This window comes from Lactuca serriola, chromosome 4 (assembly GCF_051521515.1).
Source record: "Lactuca serriola cultivar US96UC23 chromosome 4, Lser_US96UC23_V15, whole genome shotgun sequence".
NCBI classification, from domain to species: Eukaryota; Viridiplantae; Streptophyta; class Magnoliopsida; order Asterales; family Asteraceae; genus Lactuca; species Lactuca serriola.
Window position 1 is genome coordinate 334192639 of NC_136411.1, and position 9054 is coordinate 334201692.

A 9054-nucleotide genomic window follows, 5' to 3' on the forward strand; every position below is an offset into this window, starting at 1 on the left:
CTTGCATTAGTTTATAGGAAAAAATAGGTCCTCAATTTTTTTTAAAGGTAGATGACTAAAATTTTACTAAATTAAAAAAATTAAGTGGGTCATTGGACCCACCTTAGTTAAATGTAGACTCACCAATTATGTGGTATCATGCACGCAGGTATGGGATTTGGTTTCATGGCCATTTTAGTCGGAATAACATGGCTATATTTTGCCTTCAAGAAGAGGAAGCGTATCAAAATCCGACAAAAACTGTTTCAGCAAAACGGTGGTTTACAACTGAAACAACGAATCACAAATTGGTTATCATTGGAAGTGCAAATAAAATTCATAAATTGAGCTCTACAGGAAATATATGCAGAAACCAAAAGAATTTTTTCGTTCAGTTTCCTCTTATCGAGTATAAGACTCACAGGAACACAATAGAGAAGGGACATGGACATGATGATAAAAAAAAAAAAACTTAATCAAAACTATGAGTAAATTAACCTAATCACTACAGATTACCTAAAAAATCATAAACCCTAGAGGTTTCTCTAGATTAATTTGGGGAAGTTGCATATAAATTGAAACATACATAAGCCCTAGAAATCTATTAACATGTAAAGTACTTGACTGATGCCATCGTTGTCAAAAGAAACTCCTGGAAGAGATCAGCGACGCCCAATCATTGCGGTCCAAAGAAGCAGGATCTGCAATACGTGTTTTGATGTTGTAACGTTTTTGGTTGCAGATTTGTAGGTCATTTGGAGATGGAAGACTATCACTAGAACAATACGTGTTCTCAACGACTAATTCTGGGAAGCCATGTGGCACCGATGAGCAACAGAACAACTCCTAGATGAAGATGATGACAAACGTGGTGGGCGGTGGAGGTGCTGCTTAAGGCATCGGGTTAGGGTGTCCATCGGAAGGGTTTTTTACCAGCGGGAAGGGCTTCTAAATGTGAGAAGCTGTTGTGAGCTCTAAGAAGTATGTGAGGTCCGGTTCAAAGCCCTAGTAACTTAATTATTATGTGATGATGGGCCATATGCGAAGATAAAAGATGAAGACAGACCATATTTGAAGAATTTTGGGCAAAGGTATGGTTAGATTGGTTTAAAGCGTATCTATGGATATTAAAGCAGCCATGGAATTTGCAGAAGTTGTACCAGTTTTAGGGATAAATCGTACTAGTTGGTCTTTGTTGTTGATCTTCTTTGTCGTGATTACTGGCTCGTGAATAGAGAGAAAGGTTAGGGTTTCTTGATTGAGAGAAGGAGGGAGAGAAAATGAAGGTCATCAGCAAGTGGAGAGGAATGAATGAGCGGGTCCTCCAAAATTTTGGGAATTTTTGTCGATCGATCATTTCCCACCTAAAAGGCGTGTTTCTTTTAAAAATTATAAAGCGACATACTTACATAACGCACATTTTATAAAAGGCGCCCTCCGCATTTCCTTTTTTTCTTTTCTAACACTAATTTGAGGGCACGCATAAATACGTGTCTTCTATCTGTCAAATTTTGCAAAACTAACACTATTTTTTAGGGCACCCACAAAATGCGCGCCCTCTATCGGCGAGTGTCATTGTTTGCGCGTCATTAAAGGCCAGTTTTCTAGTAGTGGAGGTTCTGAAAATCTCTCTTGGAGAACAAGAGTTTCTTGGGTTTGGCAGGATATTATTGGAGGTTTATCCAATATTTCTCCAAAATTGCTATACCAATCACTTGTCTCACGAGGATGGGAGTGGATTTTCGATGGGACCCAGAGCAGTAGACGACATTTGACACACTACAAAAGAGGTTATGTGAGACCCCGGTATTGACACTTACAGAGGGTGTCGAGGATAATGTGATGCATCCATCACTGGTTTGGGGGTGGTCCTTATGTAGAGGGGACGAGGGATTACTTATGCTTCTCAGCAGCTGAAGCTGTATGAGGCACGATATCCTACTCATGACCTGGAGTTAGGGTCGATGGTATTTTCCATCAAGATTTGGAAACATTATCTATATGGGCCATTTTATTGTTTACATAGATCACAAGATTTTGTGATATCTTATGGACCAGTCAAACCTGAACATGAGGTAGTGTAGGTAGCTTGACAGGGTTAAGGATTATAACTGCGGGATCCTTTACCATCCGAGTAAAGAGAATATAGTCGTGAATGCTTTGATCCGCAAGTCGGCGGGATCCTCAGTCGGAGATATGTGTATGTGTATATCCATTGATTCCCCACTTTTAGATTTGATCAGAGGAGCTCAGGCAAAAAGGGTCAAGAAGGAGAATTAGAAGTAGGAGAGGATATGGAGCGAGATCGCCAGGTTTGCCACCGACATTCGGAGATTGTTGACTCGGTGTGGTCTAGTTTGGGTTCAAGTTTCTGGGGATCTGGTAGATAGTTTTGGAGGAGGCTCATAATTATCGTTTTTAAATACATGCCCAAGCCACAAAGATGTATCGAGATTTGGGCTAAGTTACTGGTGGTCGTGTATGAAGACGGAGATAGCATGGTATGTTGAGAGGTGCTTTGTAACACCCCATGTTCAGAAGCAAGAGTTCAGGGGTGTAAAGTGTTAATAGAAGGATGAATTCGGCGAGTTGGAGCTATGACTCGTCAAGTCGGAGCATGTGAAGAGCACATGATAAGTGGCCAGACTCGCTGAGTCGGCGGCTGGACTCGACAAGTCAGTGCTGGAAGAGGAAAAACCTAATCTTAGGGTTTTCACCCTATTTAAAGGACTTAATGCCCTCCCCTCAGCCCCCTTACTTTCCTTTGATATCCAGAAATCCAAAAATCGTGAGTGAGAGTCCTTGGAAGCAATTTGGAGCTTAGATAAGTGATTTTGTGAAGAGATCTTGAAGATCAAGGAGCTTGGATCACGGAGATTTGTGGAGATTCGGCTTATTCTTCAGTGGGAGGTCATTTTGGAGGTAATGAATTATTTATCCTTGGCTTTCTCCTTCATAGATCCATCTTTCATGGAGTTTTAGGCTTTGTTTGGAGATAATATGATGAAATGTTGTTTCATGAGTTAGATCTGGAGCTGAAACTCCAGATCCGAGTTCTATTTGGATCAAATATGCAGAAAGCCCTTCTAATTGCTATGTAAAAGCCATTCCCCATGAGTTAAGTTCCTTTCTAACTTGGTTTTTGGAATTATGGGGCATGAAGCACGTAAAGGTAGCAACTTTATGTTGCTAATGCACTCTAGGAACCCATAACTATTGTTTGGAGAAAAGGAGTAGATCTATATCTTTTGATTATAGGAATACCCGTATCAACTCGGCGAGTCTGGGATATGACTCGGCGATTTGGGCTAGGGCTTCAGGCTTTGATTCGTGTACTGACTCGGCGAGTCGCATGGGTGAACTCGGCGAGTCATATGATGATGAGCATGGACTCGACGAGTGGAAGAACAACTCGGAGAGTCTGATGAAGATTGTCGTGGACCAGGCGAGTCTGTTCTTGGACTCGGCGAGTCAGAGTGCTAAACCCCCAACCTCTTCTGGTTAGACTCAGAGAGCAGTGAGTTGAGTGGTGACTCAGTGAGTTGGACAGGATAGGACTCGGAGATTGTGGAACTCGACGAGTCATGGGGTGACTCGGCGAGTTGAGTCGTGTTATGAGAGTTTCCTGAGTTTAGGAACTCGGCGAATCAATCGATTGACTCGACGAGTAGGGTCAATCAGGAAGTTGGACTGTGACCAGTTTGACCTTCAAGGGTATTATGGTAATTTTTGGATATTTATGTCATTGGATCATTGATGATTATAGGTGTTGGAGTTGGAGGCAGTGCTTCGGGTTTGTGCTTTCATGATTCGGTTCGGCAGTTGCAAGGTGAGTTATCCTTACTATATCAACAGGGTCTAAGGCATCAAGGTCGGCCCTTTATCGGATAGGAATACGGGGTATTTGTTTGTTATGTTTTTGAGTTGACAGATCTGCATCCTGGTTTTAGGATGGTGTTATGTTAATGACCTGGTTAAGGTCGATATCCTGGTATGTAGGTGTCACACCCCGAAAACCGAAGGCGGAAACATTTACGGGGTTGACTCCACGTTGAGTATCAAATCCAATGCACATAGTAAGTAATGTAAAACAACCATTACATTATATATAGAAAAGTTTACATTTGTTTCAACAGTAAAGTTATACATGTGATACATAGTATATATGAACAAAATGAGACGAGTCTTCTACGCACTCCATCTTCGCCACAAGAGATCGTCGGGTACTTGTCTAATGTGAACCTGAGAATACAAGTGGTTTGAAAATTAGCATAAAGCTGGTGAGTTCATAAGCAGTTTTGTTTTGTGAAAAATGTACGAGTTCCTTTGGTTTCCTGAAAAAGTGGTTGTCCATGAAAAATCCCATATTTTCTTAAATACAAGATCGATTGGATATCACAGAGTATAGTTTAATACACAAAACTATATATTGAGAATCATGGGATTACTATCCCGGACTAGATATAAAATACTTTGATATACGCGAATTGTAGATGAAAAGCAGTTTGAAAACCATGGGACTAACATCTCGTACTAGATACAAGATAGTTTGATATACATGAAAATATAGATTGAATACCATGGGACTACCATCCCGAACTAGATACGAGATAGTTTGATATACATGAAAATATAGATTGAAAACCATGATGGTTCTTGTGAATCGATAAGTTTAGTTATCTAACTTGTTACACTTTTCTGATTATGTACTACTGTTACTCAGGAAAATCCTACATTTTCCTACATGTGTGTGTGTGAACTATTACTGATTCTGTGTGTGCGAACTGTTACCGGTTCCGATTATGTTCAATGTTATCCCTAGGAAAACCCCATGTTTTCCTGAATGTGTGTGTGTGAAGTCTCCTGAAGGTCCAATTATCCTTAAATGTACATTAGTTTGATTACCTACATAAAACTAATAAATAAGTGTAAAATGTTAATAATCTTGATTGCGAGTCCTTAACCATACTCAGGCTAGATATGACTCGGGCCAGGGCCATTATCCTATTTATGACTTTCGTCACCCTTGAACCTTTCGGTTCAGCTGTAGCTAGCAGCCAGGTGCGGGATTGTCAGTCCCGTATAGATCTATACACTCAAGTCACGTTCTCCCTCCTAGAGATTCTGGTTACAGGGTTAGTCCTCCACTCTCTCGTGCCAAGGAAGTGTTACAGAGGACGTGTCTCCAATCTTTAAGATTACTCTTTACTTCTCGTCTAGGGAAGTAGTATCTATGACTAACTAAATTCTAAGGGTGTCTGTCCTTTACACTCGAGCCTAGGTGTTTTATTAAGGACAATACAGATGTTTTGTGTTTTCTAATGATGTCTGCCTTTTTCACTCGAGCCTAGGTCTTTTATTGAGGACAATACAGATGTTTTGTGATCTCTATCAATCTAAGTGTGAACAATCAATTGTGAAGTATAGAACATGACAGTATATATTAAGAATTAAAAATCGGTTTGAGCAAACAACTCTACAAGTTGAAACAGTTTGTTAATAGGTTTTCAATTCTTAAAAATGTACGAATAATGAAACCATGTAAATGAAATAATGTATTTAAGTACAACATATTCTTGTACTCTTGCTTGTATTCCCCCCTGAAAACATTTAAAAAACAATTGAAAAAGGGTAGGAGTATGAACTCACCAAACGAGAAAATGCGACGTTGCGGATGCTAAGTGTTGAATCGAGGCTTGATAACACACGAGGTTCCTATGTAATATGAAATGGTATACAAATATATCTAATTAGATTTATAAACTCTAATTAGATATGATATTACACTCCAATGAGAGAAAACACTTCAAAACGAGTGTTTGGAATGACCCGGGTGACATCTACGGACGTGTAATGATACGAGGGACTTGGGAATTGAGTTTACTCTTCAAGAGTAAACTCCTAATGTAGTTTGCGGCATTATACACCACTCACACATGAGTTCACGGCCATGAACTCATGTTGGCAAGGTTTATGGTGCTTAATGGGTCGATAACACTTCGAAGGAGTTGGTACAATTTTACCTAAGGCATAGGATAGAAATTAAATCACCAATGACATTATTTAAGGGAGTTTACGGCCCTAGCATGGAGCTTACGGCCGTAAAATCCTATACTCTCCTTGAATGAGTGATTTAATGGTCTTAGCTTAATCATATGTGATTCTAACTAATTTTCCAAGCCTTGGTATGAATTTAGGGTATCATTTGACGTGTATAAAGGAGCTTATGGCCCATGAACATGTTCTTGGGGTGCCTTGGCCGTAAACAGCTAATTGGAGGGTGTTTGACATGTTTAAGGTCCCCAAAATATTTTTAGATGATTCTAGGATTTATTCCAAGGCTTTTGGTGTAGTTGTATGGCTTTCTAACATGTTTAAATGAGTTTACTCCCCATGAATGAGGAGTTTACGGCCCAAGCATGCTCCTTGGCCGTAAACTCTTATTTGTCCCTCAAAATCCATGTATAGGGTGTTCTAAGTCCGGTTTTGCAAGCCTTAAGGTCATATCTAAGTCCCAATGATGGTTTGGAAGGGTTAAATTGCTCAAAAATCCATGTTTTTATGTGTTTACGGCCCAAGCATGCTCCTTGGCCGTGAACACATGTTCCAGGTCCAAAATGATAAATTAAACACGAATTTGAAGGCCTAAGAGGTTAAACAACAAGTTGGGGATCTTACCTCAAAGATTTGGAGCCTTAATTCAATGTTTTGGACCTTGAATCTTTGGTTGAGGAGAGAGGTTAGAGAGAGAGTTGTGAAATGAAGCAAAAGCTTCAAATGAAGGCTTGGAACACTTTAAATAGTGTTCGGGATTTGGACACGGTGAAATTCTACCCGATACCGGCTTTAGACGGGGCTTTTGGTCGCACCCGATCAAGTTGTCGTAACTCGATATGGTTGATTCTATAAATGATCTGATAACTAATATGGGGTGTTTGAATGAGTTCTAAAGGTATTAGGATTCCCATTAAGTCATAATATAAATTACACATTTATGACTTAATTATATGGCGGAAATCGGAAACGAAGTTGGAAACGGTGATTGGGTTATCGAAATGAGTTACGAAAAGGGTTACAAACAGTGATACGAATTTCGGGTTGTTACATTATCCCCCCGTTAGAGGGAATTTCGTCCTAAAATTCAAAGATTTGAACACAGATAGCAAAGTGAAAAGAGATATGAGGATGAATCTATTGCTTCGGGTCTTCTTGCTCCCAAGTGGAATCAGGTCCCTGCTTTACATTCCAGTGAACCCTCACTGTCGAGATGCGGCTTTGTTTTGAACGGTCAACCTATCAATCCATGAACTCAATTGATTCATCCATGAAGGTTCGGACTTCCGGTTATTTCGATCTCATCAAGGGATTTCTAGGGTTTCGTCAGGTCAACACTCGTTACGAACAAAGATGTGGAATACCAGATGGTTGCTGCTGAGTTCTGAAGATAGCTCGGAGAGGGCCATGGAATCGATTCCTAACGAGGATCTCGAAGGGTCTAATGTTCCACGAGTTAAGTTTTCCGCACTTTCCAAGGCGTACTATGTCTTTCCAGAGTAAGACTTCCAACAAGTAGGTACATTTTCACGTGGCAGAGTAACTAAAGATCCGATGATCCTAAAGGAAGTTTCTACGTGGGTCTACGATCACAACCGGCGGGGCCCAAGAATTGACGGGTTTCTATGGGTGTCCGTGGTGCCGACTAATTCTTTATCGCCTTTAGTTTTTAGAAAGGTCCACAAGTATGACTGCTTTGCTTCTCTACTTGACCTAGAAAATGGTTCGACCGAAGGGCACCACTACTACCTTGTAGTGATCATATCAAGCCCTGGTTGCTGTCTTGGATACATCGTCCTCACTGAGGTTTCGGTTACGAGGTAACTGCAGGGATTAGGTCGATGCGATACTTGACTACGCGTTCGGAAACAATTCTCAAGAATTCTTCGGAAAAGGCATCGGGGAAAAGAGTTGCATACTTCTCGTTTCTCGATGATCACACGGACGAGGAATACATGGGAAAACTTTTTAAGCTTTGATGCACGAAGATCATGAGGATCGGGTCAGAGGAAGGTTAAGACGAATGGCTTTCTCGAAACCAGGAATAACAGCACGAATGAGGCTCGGTCATTACATGCCAAATATGACATCAAAGCATTTCATGAAAAGGTTGTCATTAGATCGAACGGAAAAGAATGATTGTTCAGATTGAGGATACAATCTACGGATATGACGTTAGCGTTCTCATTCTCACTTGATAACCATCTCGACGGTATACATTTTCTATTACTCACGAACGACAAGGTTTAAAAGATGTTCAAATCGATGGTTAGCGAATTTCTTTCGGTGCTAGAATCGAAAACAATCACAGGCATAAAATTTAACGAGGGGAAATATACCTATGGCAACGGTGGGATCGGTGGCTGTCTCCTCTTGTCCTATCGCTAGAAATCTTCCGGTGTTGCCAGATGTTACTACCTTAGGGCAGTTTCGCTTGTAATGTCCGACTTCTCCACAACCATAGCAGGCCCGACCAATGCCCGCTCCGGAAGCTTGACTGGTTGATTGGGTTGGTGTCTTACAGATTTTCGCCATATGACCCTTTATGCCACAACTGTTGCAAAATACCTCTATACATGGACCGGAAGGAAGGTGATGATAGCTGCACTTGTCACAATTAGGAAGGGTTCCAGCATACCTACTGGCAGGTTTCCGAGTTGAGGATCCAACAACAGATACAGTTGCAGGGGAAGTGACAGCATGAACTGCCACCGTTTGCTGCCTCTTCGAAGACTCTTGCGATGTCTGACTTTTCTCCTTCTTCCTAATCTTTCTTTTCTCACCACTCCTCTCCGTTGGCTCAGGAGTGGTAGCTGTCTCCTCAGGGTCATCACTATGATCTATTAAGATTTGTGTTAAGCGTTTGGCGCTGTCGTATGTATCTGGCCTCGCAGCTATGACGTTTCCTTTTGTTGGCTGGGTCAGCCCCTAGATGAATTTCTCTATCTTCTTACTCTCCAGGGTAACCATTCCCGGGCAGAGTAATGCCAAGTCGTCGAACCTGGAAGTGTAAGTGGTGAT